This window comes from Symphalangus syndactylus, chromosome 9, assembly GCF_028878055.3.
Source record: "Symphalangus syndactylus isolate Jambi chromosome 9, NHGRI_mSymSyn1-v2.1_pri, whole genome shotgun sequence".
Classification (NCBI taxonomy): domain Eukaryota; kingdom Metazoa; phylum Chordata; class Mammalia; order Primates; family Hylobatidae; genus Symphalangus; species Symphalangus syndactylus.
In genome coordinates, this window is record NC_072431.2 from 26,561,180 (window position 1) to 26,582,937 (window position 21,758).

The 21,758-nt window shown below is 33.5% G+C and overlaps 1 long non-coding RNA gene across 1 annotated transcript in view; it reads left to right on the forward strand.

The window, feature by feature from the left end:
- Positions 1-3,954: 3,954 nt before the first annotated feature.
- Positions 3,955-21,758, forward strand: part of LOC134731408 (uncharacterized) — a 351,840-nt gene continuing 334,036 nt past the window's right edge. Inside the window, exons 1-2 of the long non-coding RNA XR_010113634.1 lie at positions 3,955-3,986; positions 20,365-20,530. This is a non-coding gene — a long non-coding RNA (uncharacterized lncRNA). The remainder of the gene's footprint in view (positions 3,987-20,364; positions 20,531-21,758) is intronic.

Consider the following 21,758-nt stretch of genomic DNA (forward strand, 5'->3'; position numbering starts at 1 on the left):
TCCCGAGTAGCTGGGATTACAGGCATGGGATACCACATCCAGCTAATTTTTGTATTTTTAGTAGAGATGGATGGGGTTTCACCATGTGGGCCAGACTGGTCTCAAACTCCTGACCTCAGGTGATCAGCCCACCTTGGCCTCCCAACCTGGTGTCTTTTCTTAAAGGACGCTAGTCTCATCTTGATGGCCCCAAACTCATGACCTCAACTAACACTGATTATTTCCCAAAGGCCCCAACATACAAACACCTCGGGGATTAGGGCTTCAACACATGAAATTTGGAGAAGCATGCATAAACATTCAATTGATAACTCTATATATTCTTACTATATTATTTTTTTCAAAACTAATTGCTGATTTTTTTAAATGCTGAAAATTACCTTCCTAGAATATGAAATTACTTTGGTGTTACAGGAATAAAATTCTTTATTCATGTTCCTTGTTGCAAACATAGCCTTTTTTATAAGTCCGTTTTCATGCTGCCAAAAAATACATACCCAAGACTGGGCAATTTACACAATAAAGAGGTTTAATGGACTTACAGTTCCACGTGGCTGGGGAGGCCTCACAATCATGGCAAAAGGCAAGGAGGAACAAGTCACGTCTTATGTGGATGGCAGCAGGTAAAGAGAGAGAGTGCTTGTTTAGGTAAACTCCCCTTTTTAAAACCATCAGATCTTGTGAGACTTCTTTACTATCACAAGAACAGCATGAGAAAAACTTGCCCCCATAATTCAGTTACCTCCTACTGGGTCCCTCTCACAACATGTGGGAATTCAAGGTGAGATTTGGGTGGGACACAGCCAAACCTTATCACCCTTCATCAAAATAATCTTCTTTACAAAACTTAAATTGAGGTCACTCCTTACTACCTTGTTTATACAACAATGTCCTGGGCTAGAATTAGTAAAAGACCAAACCAAAACAAACAAAAAAGAACCTCTAAGCAACACATTTAGTTATCCTTAAAGCATTAAGGTGGACAAAAAGTAGTAGTATCCAGGTAGTTCTCTATAGAAAAAAAAAATCAGCAGGTAAAAAGTCATTTGTATGTCATAGTCTAAGGGAAAAGCAGATAAATATGTCATAGTAATAGTTTTGGCTACTTTATTATTTAAAATAGAAAACATAGGAGAATGTATGCTGGGCACAGTGGCTCACGCCTGTAATCCTAGCTCTCAGGGAGGCAGAGGCCGGAGGATAGCTTGAGCCCAGGAGTTCGAGACCTGCCTGGGCTATATAGCAAGACCCGGTTCCCCACAAAAAGGAAGAAAAAAAAACGACAAAAAAAATAAATAAGCGTAACTCCCCTTAGAAAACAGGAGAATTTTTAAATTAATAATAAATATTCATCTGATGAAACTGTATATATTGAAACTATATTCGTATACATTTTGATAATATGAAAAGTAGTTACTTTAAATATTAAATTAAAATTACAAGCATATTAGTCTAACATACAGTATATTTTAGACAATAATTTTTTAAATTATATATATAAATAGAAACAGAAAAGTCACAGATATTAATTGTGCTTACACTTTATGAAGGAATAAGGAGTGATTGTAATGATTAAAACAGGATTTTTATTTCCCAAATATTATAAAATGGTAAAAATATTGCATGTTCAATTTCATTAAATGGGATAATTTATAGGTTTCTGATTATACTTTTGGCAAAATCTTTTCATCAATTTTCTGTCTTCTTCTCCTTCCACTGTCAAGTAATTTGACTGACAAATTTTGTTGAAAATATCTTGTTTGTTTTATGTTTAGGGTTTCTTAACTTCTCATTTAAACTTACTTAAATTTTACATTTTTTTTCTAGACAGAGTTGTAAGACCTCAAGCTCGCAAATACTTTGGTCAAACAAAAACCATTTGCTGCATATCTTTATTACCTTAATTTACCTATGGTCATCTGTAAGCCTCTTTAGGTATTTGCTACTTAAAACTGATCACATTTCAGTGTCCAGTTATGCAGCTGCAGGTAGAAGGTACTGAATTTTAATACCTTAGACAATAAAATTAGTTAAGCTGCAAATAGTTAACTCGAAGCATTCTTTACCCCAAACTTCAGATTACATTAATTTCAAACCAAATGGAATGAACAAAGATTCCATATTAAAAGGTATAATTGAAGTTGCTTAATATATAAAACAAGTGATATGGGCATTATTCCTGCACTTCAAGTTATAAAAATTATAAAAATGGGAAATACTATAAATAGATTTTCAGGACAGTACAAAAGAAAATAGAAACAAAACCAAATATACGTGTTGTGTCAGGCAATCTAATGTTTGTTAATCTTACTTTTTATGGTGTTTTAATAGAATCCAGGTTTTATTTAAAAAACATTTAAAATATATTCTAGGTATCAGATCAGTTAATTTTGTCCATAAAATAAAACTGAATCAAACCCTTCATTCTTCATTCTGGGGAAATCGAATGTCCTTCTTCAGTTTGTTTCAGTTTCTAGGGACTTGTTCTCAGAATCATCTCCCGCTTTTGATCTCACTCACATGTTACTTTAGATGGTTGTTCTCATCCCCCTACCCTACTGGCTTGTAGTGGTCAGTTAGGGCTGCCATAACAAAATGCCACAGACAAGGTGGCTTAAAGAACAGACATTTATTTTCTCACAGTTCTAAAGTCTGGAAGTCAAGATCAAGGTTCCATGCCTTCCACTGGCCTTCCTCTGTGCATATGCACAGAGAAAGCTCAACCCCTGGTGTCTCTTCCTTTTCTTATAAGGACACTAGTCCCATTGGATTGGCCTCACCCTTTTGACCTCATTTAAGGATAATTACCTCCTTGAAGGCCCTAACTCTAAATACACACACCTTGGTGGTTAGGGCTTCAATATATTAATAAAATGAGGAGGGGGAAAAATTCAGTTCATAACATGACTCAGGGGAATTTCTTCTCATTTCTTTGAAATCACTTTCTCTCACCCTACTGCCACACTCCAAAAAGCAAAAACAAAAATACCCCTCAAGCAGAGCCCTCATACATCTATGTCTAATGAGACTTGAATTGACAAATGATTACATCAAATTGCCAAATAGCAAAGAAAATAAAATATAAATAATAAATTTTTGCACATGCTGGAAATTGTTTTTGTCAGATACCATTCCTCCTAATGACTCCCCACTACTCACCATTTTTACGTCCATGCTCCCCTTCTTGACAAATATTTTTTATTCACTAAGAAGCCCCAAATTCCTATTAGATTGTTGTAAAGGCAGCGGAGCTACATCTTTCTTTGTATTCTGATAATCCGAACAAAGCCTAGAGCTTCATACTTCTACAAGCAGACATGGACTAGGCTCTTGAAATAATATTTTCTCCCTACCTTCCCTATATAGTGTCTAAGCAAATATTAACAAGTTAACTATTCCATTATATACTTTATTTAAAATATTTGCATTCTACATTTTCATGTTTTACAGAACTGGATGTTTAACTATAAATGAAATTATAAACATCTGCAGTTATAATATCATTGTCATGTTATTGTAGCCCATAGTGTAATACCACTATTCAGGCTTAAATTGAAATGTTTTAATATTCACAAAAGGCATATCTGTAATTACACTAGACATATATCTATAAATTACATTTCTTGAGGTATACAAGTCTATGCTTTGAAGTGTATATTTATCACAGTTTACTTGACAATTACGGATTATTAGGTACTTCTATACTCAAAACACATAAATAGATGTTCACTTATTTATTATAAAAGTTTTCACTAAATGATTTACAAATTAAATATTCATACATGTTGTTCCAACTGTGTAACAAACCACCCTTAAACTTCCTGGTTGAAAACAGCAATCATTATTGTGTTTACAAATCTTCAATTTGGGCAGGGCTTAGTGGGAATAGGCGACTTTTGCTCTAGGCAAAGTCAAGTGGGGCAGGAATGGGCTGGAATATCCACCACTAATTTGCTGGGCTCTTTTATATTGCTGGCAAAATAGTGGTGAGTGAGGTCATTGCTGTTTGAGTCCGTTAACCTCTGTTCTTTTCTATGTGAATTCCTTTGTGGTGTGTTTGTTTTCCTTTTCTTCCTTTTCCTTCACAGAAATTTTTCTCATATCTTTCTAATCATTTTCTGCTAATGCTTTCATATATATGTGTAATGCTTCATAGTCTCTCAGAGGTCTCAAAGAATCTCCTCATTTTTAAAAATAATTTTTCTTTCTGGTCTACTAATATGATTATTTCCATTGATGTATATTGAGTTTATCGGTCCTTTCACTTGCCATCAGAAAATTGCAGTTGGGTATACGTAGTAAATTTTTAATTTCAGGTAATTTTCTTTTCAACGCTCAACCTTTCTTTTGGCCCTATTTCTTAATTTCTATTTTCTGTAGAGAGTCTTTATTTGTTGACTTATTATTGGCATGGTATCTTTATATTTTTTAAATATGTTTACTTCAATTATCTGATTATATTTATAATCATTGCTTGGAAGTCTTTTCTTACTAAATCCAAAATCTAGGACCACTAAGCTGACAAGTTGTTATCAAATGCTTTTTTATCGTGAGTGTGGGTCACAATTTTCTTTCTCTTTATATATCACTTATTTTTGGTTTGAAATCAGATTTTTACATAGTATAATGTGACAGTGCTAGGATGTGATATATTTTATTTTGGAGGGGTTCTTTTGTTTAGTTGCTTTCCTAACTTAGCCGGATTTATCACTGTGATATTTGTTTCCCTGCATTGTTTCCTCCAAGTGGCTATCTCTCATCAGATTTTATAATTTCCATTGATGGTTTTTAGCACAGCTAAAGGCCAATCTTGTGGTTGCATAGTTTATTGGTCTGCCAAGATTTTGACAGCGGTTGTGCTCAAATATTTCAAGCTCTGCTGGCTGAGCTATATGTTGTTGAAGGCATTCAAACTTGTAACCAGTTCTTAAGAGTCTCCTGAGTTTCATATTTTGTTTTGCTATCTTGGGTCTCCTGAACATATACAGCTATCAGTTAACCAGGGGTTTGGGGATTTCTGAAGACATTCTCATCCGTATGTATTTCTCACTTCTATTTTCTTCCCATTAAATTTATGGCCAGTCTGCTAATAACTCTAAAAAGACTGATAAACTGCTGGTTTTCTCGATCTGTTTTCCATCTCCCATTATGAGTTGAATCATTCACCTTTAGCAGCTACAGATCCCCCAACCTCAGCACCACATCTTTGAGGCAAGAATCTACTGAGTCTGAGACGGTAGGAATAGGAGGAAATAGGGGAATGGGTATGATGGCCAAAAACTCAGCACATTTCTTACACAACACTGTAAGAATTTTTTTAATGTGAATTCTCATATTTTTAAACTTCATTTATCAATTTTCAGTGCTCTTAATGATTGTTCTAGAAAATTGCCATCTAGATTTTCTTGTTTTCTGCAAAGAGAAATTATATGACCTCCTTCTATTGCCCCACTAGAAGTTAGAGACTTCTAATCAGTTTACCTAATTTAAATTCTTTCTTTTCTTTTTTTCTACTACTTGCTTTGTTGCCTAACATATGTTCTACCCTGGAGTATGTTTCTTGTGCACGAGAGAAAAATGTGTGTACTGCTATTGTCATATGGAGTGGTTTGTATATGTCTGTTAGGTCAAAATAGTCTATAGTGTTGTGGGTACTGATGTCTTCTACTATTATTGTAGAAGTGTTTTGTTTTCTTTTTCTCTCTTCAATTCTGTCAATGTTTGCTTTATGCATTTTGGAGTTCTGATGTTGGGTATCTATATCTATGTTGTTATGAATTCGTCATGAATTGAGCTTTCTCATTATATTTTCTCTTTTCAGCCTCTCATAATAGTTTTTGACTTAATCTATTTTGTCTGATATTAATATAGAAGCCCTGCTGTCTTTTAATTACTGTTTATACAGAACAGTTTTCCATCCTTTCGTTTTTAACCTATGTCTGTCCTTATACCTAAAGTAGACAGCATATGGTTGGATCACGGTTTTATTTTAATTCATTCTTTCAATTCATATCTTTTGAATTATAAGTTTAATACATTTACATTTAAGGTAATTACTGAAAGGGAAGAGCTTAGTTTTGTCAGTTTTTTTGTTCGTTTTCTGTATGTCATAAATTTTTATTCTCTCTTTACCCTCATTACTGTCTTCCTTTGTGTTTATATATTTTGCAGGAGCATGTTTTGTGTTTTGATTCACTTCTCATTTCCTTTTCTGTGTATTCTTGTCTATATTTTCTTTGTGGTTATTATGGAGGTGCCTATAATGTCCTAGTTATAATAATTTTAAATTAATATCAACCTAACTTTAGTCACATACAAAACCTCAACTGCTTTTCACCTCTGCTCTTCCACTTTATCATAGACTTCACAATTTACATCTTTATATATTATATCCAATTAACATAGATTTAAGCTTATTTTTATGCATTTGTGTTTACATAATTATAAAATAAAAGCTAGCAAGGCACAGTGGCTCACACCTGTAATCCCAGCACTTTGGGAGGCTGAAGCAAACAGATCACTTGAGGTAAAGAGTTCCAGACCAGGCTGGCAAATATGGTGAAACCCCGTCTCTACTAAAGATACAAAAATTATCCAGGCGTGGTTGCAGGAGGCTGTAATCCCAGCTACTTGGGAGGCTGAGGTGGGAGGATTGCTTGAACCGTGGAGGTTGCAGTGAAATGAGATAGTGCCACTGCACTCCAGCCTGGGTGACAGAGACTTCATCTCAAAAAAAAAAAAAAAAAAGGAAATAAACAGAAAAAGCTACAGTAACAAAACAATACAATTATGTGTGTGTGAGTGTGAGTATACTTATTTTTTTATTTGTTTGCATACTTAGCTTCACTGAAAAACTTAATATTGCATACAGCTTCAAGTTATTCCCTAGTGTCCACTCATTTTAAATTTAGTAACTTCCTTTATCATTCTTGGAGAGCAGTTCTACTAATAATTAACTCCCTAAATTTTTGTTTCTCTAGGAGTGTCTTAATTTTTTCCTTAATTTAGAAAGGTAGTTTTGCCAGATGTATGATTCTCCACTAATAGCTATTTTTTTTGATCACTTAAAATGTCACCTCACTTCCTTCTAGTCTGTGTGGTTTCTGAGAAATTCACTGGTATGTTTACTGAAAATCTCTTGTATCTAATCAGTTACATTTTCTTTCTGCTTTGAAGATTCTTTGTCTTTGTCTTTCAAAAGTTTGATTATAATGGATTTCTGTGTGGGTCTTTTTGGTTTATCCCTCTTGTAATTAATTAACTTCTGAGATTTGTATGTCATACATTTTTCCTCAAATTTTGGAAGTTTTCAGCTATTAGCTTTAAAAATAATTTATCTTCTCTCTATTCTCCTGATGATCCCATAATGCACTTCTCACAATGAAACTTCTTGGTTTCCATAAGTCCTTTAGGTTCTGTTCACAATTTTTCATTGTTATTTTCTGTTCCTCAGACTCAATAAATTTACATGATTTTTTCAAGTTTACTGATTCTTTTATCTGTTCAAATTTTATGTTGCACCCCTCCAGTGAATTTTTCAATTCAACTATCATAGATTTTGGGTTCCGAATTTCTATTTAGTTTTTTGTATATAATTAACTTGTTTTTGTTAATATTCTCATTTTTGTTCATGAATCATTTCCTGACTTCCTTCACTATTTTTCTCATGTTTCCCTTATCTCTTTGAGTATATTAAAGACAATTATTTTAAACAGTTTTTCTAGTATGTCCACTGCATGTGTTTTTTCAGACTGGTTATGTGATTATTTTCTTCCTTTAAATGGGCCATGATTTCCATTTCTTTGTATGGCTTATGCTCATTTTTTGAGAATTAGGCATGTTAAGAAACAGCCAGGTTCCCCAGCCTTGACAATATGGTATAGAAGACCTTTGCTAATTAGCAGTTCTCTGAGCCTTGATAGCAGCCTGGAGCAAACGACTATCTGCACGTTGTGCACATATACCCTAAAACTTAAAGTATAATAAAAAAAGATTTTGTCAGGTATAATTTTTAGATATGCTTCCTTTCTGAGCTCATGTGTGTGCTTCTTTATTTTTCCCACAGTTGCCTTTAAGTGCTTTAATTCACGCAAAAGTCCTACTCTAGCTTCCTCTCTGGGCGTTAGATATTTTGCTTTATTCTGTTACTCATAACCTCTTGCCTCAGGCATGCATGGGTCTGATATCCCCCTGTAGTTTGCACGTGCCATGATACTCACCACTGTCTCCACAGCTTCCAGCCTAAGAATCTAATTATGCTGCCATTCTGCTCTGATCTCTAAGTCAGATGAGACAGATACTGGTCCCTCAAGCAGCTTACAGATGGGCCAAATCACTACAGATAACTTTCACTGTACTTTTTTTTTTTTTTTTTTTGGCTCAAGGGAAGTAATCTGCAATTGTGCAACTTTCTCCCTTCTGTGCCACACTGAGAAAGGAGTGGGGCAAGGGTGTATAAACATGCCACAAATTTTCCTACCATTTTCCGTGTGACTTTTTCTTAAATGAGTATTTTTACGGTTGCTGTAAATCTTTGAATAGTTTCGAGAGTTCCTGTAAAGTTTTCTATTTAGACTATTGTATATTTGATGTTTATATGTAGTAACAAGAGTCTGAAGCTTACTCTCAACTTAGTTTTGTTAAATGTAACATAAGATTTTGTATAGTTAAGACATATCTCATTCTCTAGTTATATTTTTTTTCTTAAGGTATAAAAGCACTGAAGTAGAGCAAAGAAGTCTCTTAACATAATACTTTGGTTGGGGAAATATAGATTGCTAGCTTCTTTAGTCTTCCCTATGAAACACACTCTAAAGAGTGCTTATCTAGTTAGATCTATACATATATATGACTGTAATCTCTTGAGATACTTGGAATCAAGTGTCTTTTCATAGGTGGAGTGCTCATTGCTGCCTATTTGGAACTAAAATGACATTTGTCTTTACTCATGTGGAGATGCCTGATAACTCACTTATATTCATCACACACTTCACAGTCAGGAAGACTGAACACAACAGATCACTGTATCTTAGACTTATCTTGTAATTTCTCTTTGATTCTTTCTGGTGGTCGATTGGGGAAATATAGAGAGCAGTATTAGCTCACAAGATAAAATGACTTATGTTTGAGTAATTATCCTGTATTAGTATATTTGAAAATAACTCCTATTTTTAAAAATAAAGAAACACACTATTATAAGCCCCTGGCCATTAAAGATCTTTGTTACCATGGCCACAAGTTTTTACCAGTGTGAAGAAGATATTTTTCAGTTGCAAGAACTATACATAAAGCTTCAATTAATATATTAAACATAATGCACATGTGTTACAAAGCTATAAGAGCACAGTGATTGGATAAGAGCATAGATTCTGGCCCTAGGCTCCCTGAGTTTAAAGCTTAGCTTTATTACTTACATATATCCAGAATTGTCTTTTTCAGCTGTACAACGGTGATAAAAGTAGTATTTAAAAAAATGTGCTTTTAGAATTAACTTATTTAAGGCCTCTTAAAATATAGACTACTTTCTGAGGAACAATATGCCCTTCATAAATGCTATGTAATCTATGTTTTTAGATACAGGTATATGTAGGTATGGATGTATATATATCTGGGAAGATTCAGAATTTTCCAAAACTAAATAAAATGCCCAAGTTCAATTTTATTCATCTTCAAATTTATATCATTATTTTATTTAATTTGACTTCATATTCCAAATATTTCTTATGGATTTTACTGTCAACACAACTAAATGCATATACCCATATATCATGCATAAATATAATGTTCATGAAATGCTGGCTTTTCCCACTGAGAGAAACCAGTTTAGTTTTATTTGCTGCATAAATAGGATAACTATAACTAGGGTGGCTGTAAGTAGAATAATAAACACCTTTAATAGTAAAATTGGTAAAATAATTAATTATGCTATCAGTACCTGCATAATCCAGGACCGTTGCAGAAAATTTAGAAGGTAAATATTTGGTTTCAGGGTCCATAGTTCTACAGCTAATTGTGAAATCATCGGGATATAATTTGAGGTTTCAAAAAGAGCATAAATAAAATATAGATAAAATAAATATTACCAAAACAGAAACTGTATCATAATCCAATCTTGGCCCTAGTTTTATTAAATTGGCTAGCCCTACATAATCTATTTAACAAATATTGAATGAACCCTCTCTTATTGAATGTAAAAAATTGGATGCTTTTATAATTTAAAAAAGATAATAGAGAAAAACATGGAGTATCACATAATTTTTTTTTATAAAAGATAGAAAGGGATAAACCAGTATGAACAATCTAGAAAACTTCAAACTCAAAGATATCACTAATAATATTAAATATGTAAAAATGAAAGACTACTCACAGTAACAAAGAATGTCAAGTAAGAATAAAAATAAAATAGTTATGCTATTTACAAGACACACCTGTTGAAATAAGGCATTGTAAATATAAATAAAAGAGTGGAATATTTATCATGTAAATGCCAAAAGAAGACAAAAAATAAAACCTACAGCTAATATCACACTCAGTGGAGAAACTGAAAGCTTTTCCTCTAAGACCAGAAATAAAACAAGTTGCCCAGTTTCACTGCATCTATTAAACACATTACAAAAAGTTTTAGCCATAGCAATTATGCCCAAAAAATAGACATCAAATTTGGAAAGCAAGAAGTACAATTATCTCTTTTCACAGACATGATTTTATATGTAGAAAACCCTAAAATCTCTCTCTCTCCTCTCTCTCTCTGTCTTTCTCTCTCCCTCTCTCTCCTCTCTCTCTTTCTCACACACACACACACACACAAATAAACACACATACACAATGGTTAGAGCTAAAATGAATTCAGAAAAGTTTCAGAATAAAAATTACCATGCAAAAATCATTTGTTTGTTGCAAAAACTGACACGTAGATCAATGGAACAGAATGGAGAACCCAGAAATAAGACCACACAACTACTACTATTTGATCTTCCACAAACCTGACTTAAACAAACAATGGGAAAAGAATTCTCTATTCAAAGAATGGTGCTAGAGTAACTGGCTAGCAATATGCAAAAGATTAAACTGGGATTCCTTCTTTACATCCAACACAAGTTGGATTAAAGACTTAATGTAAAACACAAAACTATAAAAAGCCTGGAAGACAACCTATGCAATACTATTCAGGACATAGAAACGGCAAAGATTTCATGACGAAAATGCCAAAAGCAATTACAACAAAAGGAAAAATTAACAAATAGTATCTAATTAAACTAAAGAGATTCTTCAAGGCAAAATAAAGTATCAAAATAGTAAAGAAACCACCTATAGAATGGGAGAACATTTTTGCAAACTATGCATCTGACGAAAGTCTAATATCCAGCATCCATAACTAACTTAAACAAATCTACAAAAAAAGCAAACAACTCCATACAAAAAGTGAGCAAAGGACATGAACAGACATTTTTCAAAAGAAGATATATATGCAACCAACAATCATATGAAAAAAAGCTCAAAATCATTGGTCATTAGAAAAATGCAAATCAAAGCTATAGAGAGATGCCATCTCACACCAGTCAGAATGGTTATTACTAAAAAGTTAAAAAATAATGGATTCTGGCAAAGTTGTGGAAAAATATGAATGTTTACACACTGTTGTTGGGTATGTAAGTTAGTTCAGCCATTGTGGAAGTCAGTGTGGCAATTCCACAACGACTTAAAGACAGAAATACCATTTGACCCAGCAATCCCATTACTGTGCATATACCCAAAGAAATATAAATTATTGTATTATAAAGACACACGCACATGTATGCTCATTACAGCAATAGTCGTAATAACAAAGGCATGGAAACAAACTAAATGCACCTCAATGATAGACTGGATAAAGAAAATGTGGCACATATACCACCATGGAATACTAGGTAGCCATACAAAAGAAAGAGATCACGTTCTTCATAAGGACATGGATGGAGCTGGAGGCCATTATCCTTAGCAAACTGACACAGGGAAAGAAAACCAAATACTGCATGTTCTCACTTATAAGTGGGAGGTAAATGATAAAGGGCTAATATCCAGAATCTGCAAAAAACTCAAACAAATTTACAAGAGAAAAACAACCCCATCAACAAGTGGGCAAAGGATATGAACAGGTACTTCTCAAAAGAAGACATTTATGCAGCCAACAGACAGATGAAAAAAATGCTCATCATCACTGGCCATCAGAGAAATGCAAATCAAAACCACAATGAGATACCATCTCACACCAGTTAGAATGGCAATCATTAAAAAGTCAGGAAACAACAGGTGCTGGAGAGGATGTGGAGAAACAGGAACACTTTTACACTGTTGGTGAGACTGTAAACTACTTCAACCATTGTGGAAGACAGTGTGGCGATTCCTCAGGGATCTAGAACTAGAAATACCATTTGACCCAGCCATCCCATTACTGGGTATATACCCAAAGGATTATAAATCATGCTGCTATAAAGACACATGCACATGTATGTTTATTGTGGCACTATTCACAATAGCAAAGACTTGGAACCAAGCCAAATGTCCAACGATGATAGATGATTAAGAAAATGTGGCACATATACACCATGGAATACTATGCAGCCATAAAAAAGGATGAGTTCATGTCCTTTGTAGGGACATGGATGAAGCTGGAAACCATCATTCTCAGCAAATTGTAACAAGGACAAAAAACCAAATATCACATGTTCTGACTTATAGGTGGGAAATGAACAATGAGAACACTTGGACACAGGAAGGGGGACGTCACACACTGGGGCCTGTTGTGGGGTGGGGGTGGGGGAGGGATAGCATTAGGAGATATACCTAATGTAAATGACAAGTTAATGGGTGCAGCACACCAACATGGCACATGTATACATATATAACAAACCTGCACGTTGCGCAAATGTACCCTAGAACTTAAAAGTATAATAATAATAATAATAATAATAATAATAAAAATGGGCAAAGAACTTGAAAATAAAAAAAAAAGAAAACATAGTTAGAACTTTAGAACTTTATCTTATAGAATATGCAAAAATTAACTCAAAGTCAGTCAAAAATCTGATTATAGATGCTAAGGCTAAAAAGTATTATTTTAATTTTTAAGTTTCGTGGGTAAATAGGAGGTGTATGTGTTTATGGGATACACAACCTATTATTGATACAGGCATGGAATGCATAATAACCACATCATGAAAAAATGACACATTCATTCCCTCAAGCACTTATCTTTTGTATTAAAATCAATCCTATTACTCTTTTAGTTATCTTTACATGTACAAGTAAATTATTATTAATTATAGTCACCTTGTTGTGCTATCAAATAATAGATCTTATTCATTCTTTCTAAATACTTTTTTGTATCCATTAACCATTCCAACTGCATTCCCCCTGCTGCCCCCAACCCCATACCCTTCCCAGCCTCTGGTAATCATCTTTTTACTCTCTATCTCCATGATGTCAATTATTTTAATTTTTAGATGCAACGAATAAGTGCAAACATGTGATGTTTGTCATTCTGTGCCTGGCTTATTTCACTTATCATAATGACCTCCAATTCCCCCGACGGTGTTTCAGAAAACAGAATCTCATTCTCTTTTATTGCTAAATAGTATTCCATTGTGTGTATATACCACATTTTATTTATCCATTTATCTGTGAATGGACACTTAGTTTGTTTCCAAATCTTATCTATTGTGAACAGTAATGCAGAAAATATGGGAGTGCAGATATCTCTTTGATATGTTGATTTCCTTTCTTTTGAGTATATACCCAGCAGTGGGATTGCTGGGTTGTATGTTAGCTCTAGTTTTACTGTTTTTAAAGAAACTCCAAACTATTCTCCACAGTGGTTGTATTAATGGACATACCTACCAAAAGTTTTTCAAGGATTCCCTTTTTTCCACATCCTGCCTAGCATTTGTCATTCCCTGTCTTTTGGATAAAAGTCATTCTAACTGAGGTGAGATAATATCTCATTGTAGTTTTGATTTGCATTTCTCTGATGATCAATGATTTGGAGTACCTTTTCGTATGCTTTTTTTCCATTTTTTATGTCTTCTTTCAAGAAATGTCTATTCAAAGATTTTGCCTAATTTTTTCTTTGATTATTAGGGTTTTTTTCCTATAGAGTTTTTTAAGCCTGTTATATATTCTTGTTATTAATCCCTTGTCAGGGGGTAGTTTGTAAATATTTTCTCCCATTCTGTGGGTTGTCTCTTCACTTTGTGGATTTTATTCTTTGTTGTGCAGAAGCTTTTTAACTTGATGTGATCAAATTTGTTTACTTTGCTTTGGTTGCCTGTGCCTGTGGGGTAATACTTAAGAAATTTTTGCCCAGTCTAATATCCTGGAAAGTTTCCTCAATGATTTCTTTTTGTTTCATAGTACAAGGTCTTAAATTTATGTCTTTAGCTTTAGTTTTGTGTATGGCAAGAGAGAGTGGTCTAGTTTCATTATTCTGCCTATGGATATCCAGTTTTCTCAGCACTATTTATTGAAGAGACTATCTTTTCCCCAGTGTATATTTTTGGTAACTTTGTTTAAATTAATTCACCGTAGGTGTGTGGATTTCTTTCTCGGTTCTCTGTTCTTTTCCAGTGGTGTACGTGTCTGTTTTTATGCCAGTAACATTCTTTTTTTGGTAACTGCAGCTCTGTAGTATGACTTGAAGTCAAGTAATGTGATTTCTCTAGTTCTGACCTTCTTTGATCAGGATAGCTTTGGCTATTTGGGGTCTTTTTTGGTTCCATATAAATGTTAGCATTGTTTTTCTCATTTCAGTGGAGAATATGATTGGTGATCTGAGAGAGGTTGCATTGAATATGTAGATTTCTTTGGGTAGTGTGGACTTTTTAACAATATTCATTCTTCCAGTCCATGAACATGGAATATATTTCCATTTTTGTGTCCTCTTCAATTTCATAGTTTTTATTGTAGACATTTTTCATTTCTTTGGTTAAGTTAACTCTAGGTCGTTAATTTTGTGTATGGATATCATAAATGGAATTACTTTTTTAAATTCTTTTTCAGATTGTTCACTATTAGCATATAGAAGTGTTACTGAGTTTTGTATGCTTATTTTGTGTCCTGAAACTTGACCAAATTAGTTTATCCATTCTACTAGTTTTTTTGTTGTTGTTGGGGTCTTTAGGATTTACTAATATAAAATCATATCATCTGCAAACAAGAGTAATTTGATTTCTTCCTTCCCAATTTAGATGCCTGTTAGTTCTTTATCTTGTCTGATTGCTCTAGCTAGGTCTTCCAGATCTGCGGAGAAAAGATCACTGAACTCAGAGATATAATAATAGTAATTGATCAAATTGAAAAACAGAAATAATAGACAAGAAATGAACAGAACCTTTGGCATATGTAGAGCTATAAAGAAAACTTCAAACATGTGTGTCTTTGGAAAGCTAGAAATAAAGCTAAAACAGGGTGAGGCTGAAAAATTATTTTTTAAAATAATGGCTATCAAATTCCCATGTTTGAAGAAACATATTAACCTTCAATTTCAAAAATTGAGTAACTACAAAGAGGATAAATAAAGAAAAACTGATGCCAAGCTATATCACAGTCAAACTTCTGAAAACTAAAATCAATAATATTTGGAAAGCAGACAGAGAAAAGCAATATATTACTTATAAGGGAAAACGTTTGGAATGGCAGGAGGTTTTTTTAATCAAAAATTCCAGAGACAAGAAGGAAGGGCCACAACATTTTTCCAGTGCCAAAACAAAACAAAACAAAACAAAACACCAGCTACTCACAATTAATTATCCAGTTAAAGTTATCCTTCATATATAAATGAAACATCAATAAATAAACTTTTTCATTACATATCTACCCTAAAATCTAGCCAAAGAACATTTTAAATCAGAACAGAAATAAAATAGAATGAACCCTGTGGTCAGGCGCCATGGCTCATGCCTGTAATCTCAGAAGTTTGGGAGGCTGAGGTGGGTAGATAACCTGAGGTCAGGAGTTTGAGAGCACCCCATCTCTGTTAAAACTACAAAAAATTAAAAACAGTCAGGTTTGGTGGCAGACATCTGTAATCCCAGCTACTCAGGGGGCTGAGGCAGGAGAATCGCTTGAACCTTGGAGGCAGAGGTTGCAGTGAGCTGAGATCATGCCATTGCAATCCAGCCTGGGTGACAGAGTTAAACTCTGCCTCGAAAAAAAGAAAAAAAAAAAAGAACCATGTAACATTGACAAAGAAGAAATAACAACAGAAGAAACAAAAATGTAGGTAAAGATAACAGATTTATCTTTTCTTCTGTTGTTTTTAAAATTATGTTTGATAGTTGAAACAAAAATTTTAATGCTGTGTCATATGATTTTCAATGAATATAGAGTAAGTATTTAAGGAATTGTATTTTAAATAATGAAGAACAAAATGACATAAAATGTGTTAAGTTTTCTATACTTTATTTGCACTGGTAGATGCTGTGCTGGAAAGTTATATTAAATATATAAATATATACTATATAACTATATATATTAACTATAGCAGCTACTAAAAATGTTATACAGAGAGAGAAGTTCAAAAACACTATAGACAAACAAAAATAGAAATCTTAAAAAATTCCACAAAACCATAGGAAGGCAGAAAAAAGAAAACAGAAAAAAAGAGAATAAACAAAAAAAAGAGGTAAATTTATATATAAACTTATCAATAAATACACTAAATATAAATGGTCTAAATACATTATTTAAAAGATAGAGATTAGTATAGTGGATAAAACAAAATGACCCAGCTATATGATGTCACTGCATTAGCTCCATAGGGAGGCCAGAGCAAAGTACCACAAACTGGGTTGCTGAAAACAACAGAGTTGTTCTCTCGTAGTTCTGCAATGACAAAGTCAACATTCAAGATGTAGGTAGGTCCATGCTCTCTTTGAAACCTGTAGGAAAGAATACATATTTTCCTCTACTAGTTTCTTGTGGTATTTGCCAATCGTTGATGTTCTTTGACTTGCAGCAATAGCACTTCAATTTCTTCCTCTTTAGTTTCATGACATTCTCCCCTCAAGTGTCTCTGTCCAAATTTCTCTCTTCTTACAAGGACACAAGTCATATTGGATTAGGGATCCATCCTTCTTCGGTATGATCTCATCTTAACTAATTACATTGATGATGTCCTTATTTATAAATAGGATCACAATTTGTGTACTGGAGGTTAAGACATCAACATATTTTGGAGTGGACAAAATTCAACCCATAACATATAGGAAGGCTAAAAGTTAAAGAACAACAAAAAAAGATATAGTATGAAAATATCAATCAAAGGAAATTAAGCATGAGCACGTTAGTATTAATAGACAAGGAAGATACCAGAGCAAAGAAAATTATGGAATAGACAGTTGTCAGTACATAATGTTAAAGGGCTAAATCCACCAAGAAGACACAGCAATCCTAAAACTACATACACCGAACAATTAACTGCAAGATAGGTAAAGCAGCATTGATAAAACTGAGAGAAGAAATAGACAAATTTACAATTTTAGTGATTGACAAGTCAGCAAGATGCTAGAATAACTCAACACCATGAACTGATAATATCTAATTGAGATTTACAAAATGCACCTTCCAACAACATAAGAATACACAATTTTTCTCAAGTGCTCATGGAACATATGCCATGAGAGACTATATCCTGGCCCATAAAATAACTTATAAAGAATTTGAATATAAGATATAAAAAGTGTTATTTAACCATAATGGAATTAGACTAGAATCAATAACAGAAAAACACAAGGAATGTTTTCAAACATTTGGAAAGTAACCAATGCATCTCTAAATAATCCAAGGGTCACAGTCAAAGTCTAAAGAAATTTTATAGATACATAGATAGATAGATACATTGTAGGTACAGATATATAATCAAAGGGAACATAAATACAAACAATTCATATATATCTAAATAAAACTGAAAACATAGCATATAAAAATTTGTAGAATCCAAATAAAGTTATGCTCACAGTGAGGTTATAAACTGGATGCTTATAAAAGGAGAAAAGGTTTTTATATCAATAATCTAAGTTTCAACATCAAGAAATTATAAAAAGAACAAAATGAATCTAAGGGAAGAAGAAGAAGAAAGGAAATTGTAAAGAAAGAAGCACAAATCAGCAAGATTAAAATGCAAAAATAGAAAAAGTCATTAAAACAAAAATCAGATTATTTCAAAAGATTAGTAAAATAAATCTCTAGTAATTTGGACAAGGAAACAAAGAGAAGACATAAATTACTAATATCAATAATAAAACAAGAGATGTCACTACAGTCGATGCAAAAATCAGAATGAGTAAATATGAACAACTCTGTATAGATTAATTTGACCATTTGGAAGAATTGGACTAATTCCTTGAGCAGTGAAAACTGGCAAAACTACATGTGAAATAGAGTATTTGAATAGCCCTATAACTATTAAGTGAACTGAATTTGTAATGGTAAACCTCAGGTAAGAGAAATCTCCAGGCCCAGGCAGTTTCACTGGAGAATTCTACCAAATATTTGAAGAAAAATTAACACCAATTTAAAAAAATATTTTACAGAAAATAGAAGACAGAGTAATTTCTATCTCATTATATGAAGCAGAATAACCCTGATACCAAAACCAGATAATGAAATCTCTAGAGAAGAAAATTATATACCAATATTTCTTATGAATATTGATGAAAAAATTCTTAATAAAATATTAGCAGATAGAATTCAACAATATCTAAGTACCATGACCAACTGGGATTTATTCCAAGGATAAAAGGCTGCTTCAATATTTGAAAATCAAACAATGTAATCTCTCTTATTATCAGGCTAAAGAAAAATAAATCATATGATAATTGATGCAGAAGAAAATGAAAATATTTAACACCCATTAATGATAAGAACTATCAGAAAAAAGGTAATAGTAATTTCCTCAAGTTGATAAAAACAGTCTACCCCAAATCTCCATCTATATCTAACGTCATATTTAATGGAAAGAAATTGAATGTTTTTCTTATGAGATTGAAACAAGGCAAATACAGCTACTTTTGCCTTGCTATTCAACATAATACTGGAAGTTCTAGTCAGTACCACAAGACATACAAGGAAATGAAAGGCATAAAAATTGGAAATAAATAAATAAAATTGTCTCTAGTAGCAGATGCTGGAATAGTCTATGCAGAAAATCTTGTGATGAGCAGCTGTACTTGTTCCCAAGGTCTTCAGGAATAAAGTGCCCAACTGGGTGGTTCAAAATAACAAAAATATATTGTCTCACAGTTCTGGAGGCTAGAAGTCTGAAATTAAGGTGTCACCAGAGCCATGATCCCTCTGAAACCTGTCAGGCAGAGGAGGGGTGGATCCTTCTCTGCCTCTTCTCCCTCTGGTGCTTGTTGGAAACTCTTGGTACTCCTTGGCTTGTAGGTACTTCACTCCAATCTCTATCTGTTGTGGCATAGCCATCTTCTCTCCGTGCATCTCCCTTCTTTTATAAAATCACAGGTCATACTGGATTAAAGGCTCACCCTACATCCAATATGACCTCATCTTAACTAATTACATTTTTAACAACTCTATTTTTAAATAACATCACATTGCGAGTTACTGGGAGTTAGGACTCCCACATACTATTTTGGGGGAATACAATTCAATGTTTAACTGCAGCAAAAGCCAAGTAAGGGATAGCTATTCAGAGAGCCAAAAACAGAGTTTAAAGAAGGAGGTAGTACCTTTACACTGTTTTTAGTTTTGTTTATGTTTTGGTTTTTGGGTCTCTCTCTGTCGCCCAGGCTGGACGGCAGTGGCATGATGTTGGCTCACTGCAACCTCCGCCTACCTGGTCAACCTCTGCCTCCTGGGATCAAGCGATTCTCCTGTCTCAGCCTCCCAAGTAACTGGGACTACAGGTGTGCACCACCACAACCCGCTAATTCTTGTATTTTTAGTGAAGGTAGGGTTTCACCATGTTGCCCATGCTGGTCTTGAACTCCTGGCCTCAAGTGATCTGCCTGTCTCAGCCTCTCAAAGTGCTGGAATTACACACGTGAGCTACCACACCCAGCCTTTCACACTGTTTTAACAGACTACCAATATTCAATCTTTTGGCATACCTGTACAGTCTCTGACTTACAGTGGTTTGGTTTATGACTTCTTTTTTTTGCTTTTAAGATGTGTTTCTCAGGAGGTAATTCCATCATAAATTGAGGCGCATCTGGATTTACAATGATTCAATTTATGTTTTTTAAATTTACGATAGGTTTTGGGGTATCAATTGCATTTTCAACTTATGATTTTTTTTTACTTATGATGAATTATTGGGACCTAACCCCATCACAAGTTGAAGAGAATATGTATTTCTTTTTCTCTTAGACTCCCCATGGAATAGAGGTGTTGTTCAGCAGAAATAATCAGGAGTTGAAATTATACCAGGTAAAAAAATAGAACCAATAATTTTGAAGGTGCTGTCAGGAGAGTTATTGAAGTGGTCATGAACTCTAAACTTACAGAGGCAGTTATGTAAAGATAAAAGATAAAAGTACGTAGTACAAAATAGAGGATTCAAAGGGTTCATGAATGTAATGAGGTCAATGACCAAGTCAGTGTAACTGAGAACTGGAAAATGAGGAAGTTGTGGTCCAGGAAGAGAGTGTTTAACTTTAATACCTAACAGCTGGAATAGTTCTCAGTGATTATGTGTTCATGACATGGATAGGAGGATCAGTATGTGAAAACAGCAGAGTTGCTTATTTTTATATTTGTGAAATGAAAAAATTTAGAGACAAGGGAAGTGGATTTCTCATCTTTGTTATAGAATCACCTATGATGATGACACAACTTGGCCTGAAAAAAGTGTTTCAGTCATATTCCAAAATATCCTTTAAAAAAGAGAATGACCAAGTAATCAGTATATAATAATAGACCAAGAAGGGTTAAATATGGTATGACTTGGATATATGAGCTCCATGTAATGAGTGAAAAAAAAAGCGTTTGGAAAAAGCTTTAGGGAACACTACACAAATGTGAATTACATAGAGTATGGAGCAATAATTAATGTTGAGTTGAATATTGCTGGTAATGTTAAGAAGCATAAGTGAGGAATTGAGGCTTGGGAAACAAATCAGTATGATGGGACTTTGAATAACCCTTCTCTAATGCTTTGATTCTACATCCAATCTAGAGTCATGAGATGTTCCTTTCTAATAAATATTAACACATTATCTTCTTACTTAGGATGGAAGTTTTTCTCTACTAGGTTATATACTTCCCTGGCCATTTTCTAAAGTATACTGCAAATATTTTAATAGTTTTTTGATAATCACTTATACGTACCAAATTTACTTTCCCAGAATAAAGTGCCAAGCTAAAGATTTAACTATTTGTATCAAAATATACTATAGTTGATCATTAGCATATTATTCCTTTGGAGTTAGTTTTTATTATAGACTGCTGAGAAAGATGATAATTTTAATTTATTGTATCTTTAATTTCAACAAAGAAATATTAGTAAAACTTTACCTATTTTACTGCTACCCATTTCCCAAATATCTATTGATAATGTTTGAAACTACTTGCCCCTGCACAAATGGCATTAAATCCAGCATTCTTTTTTATTTCTTTTGATTGTGTGGGTTTTTTCCACTTATTTCCAGTTCATTAGATGTTCCTTCTTGCAATCATCTGTGGGTATAACAATCCAAATTTATGGTTTGTAATATTTTATTTTTAGTTTGAAAACCAGATAACAAAGATTATTGGAAACCTAG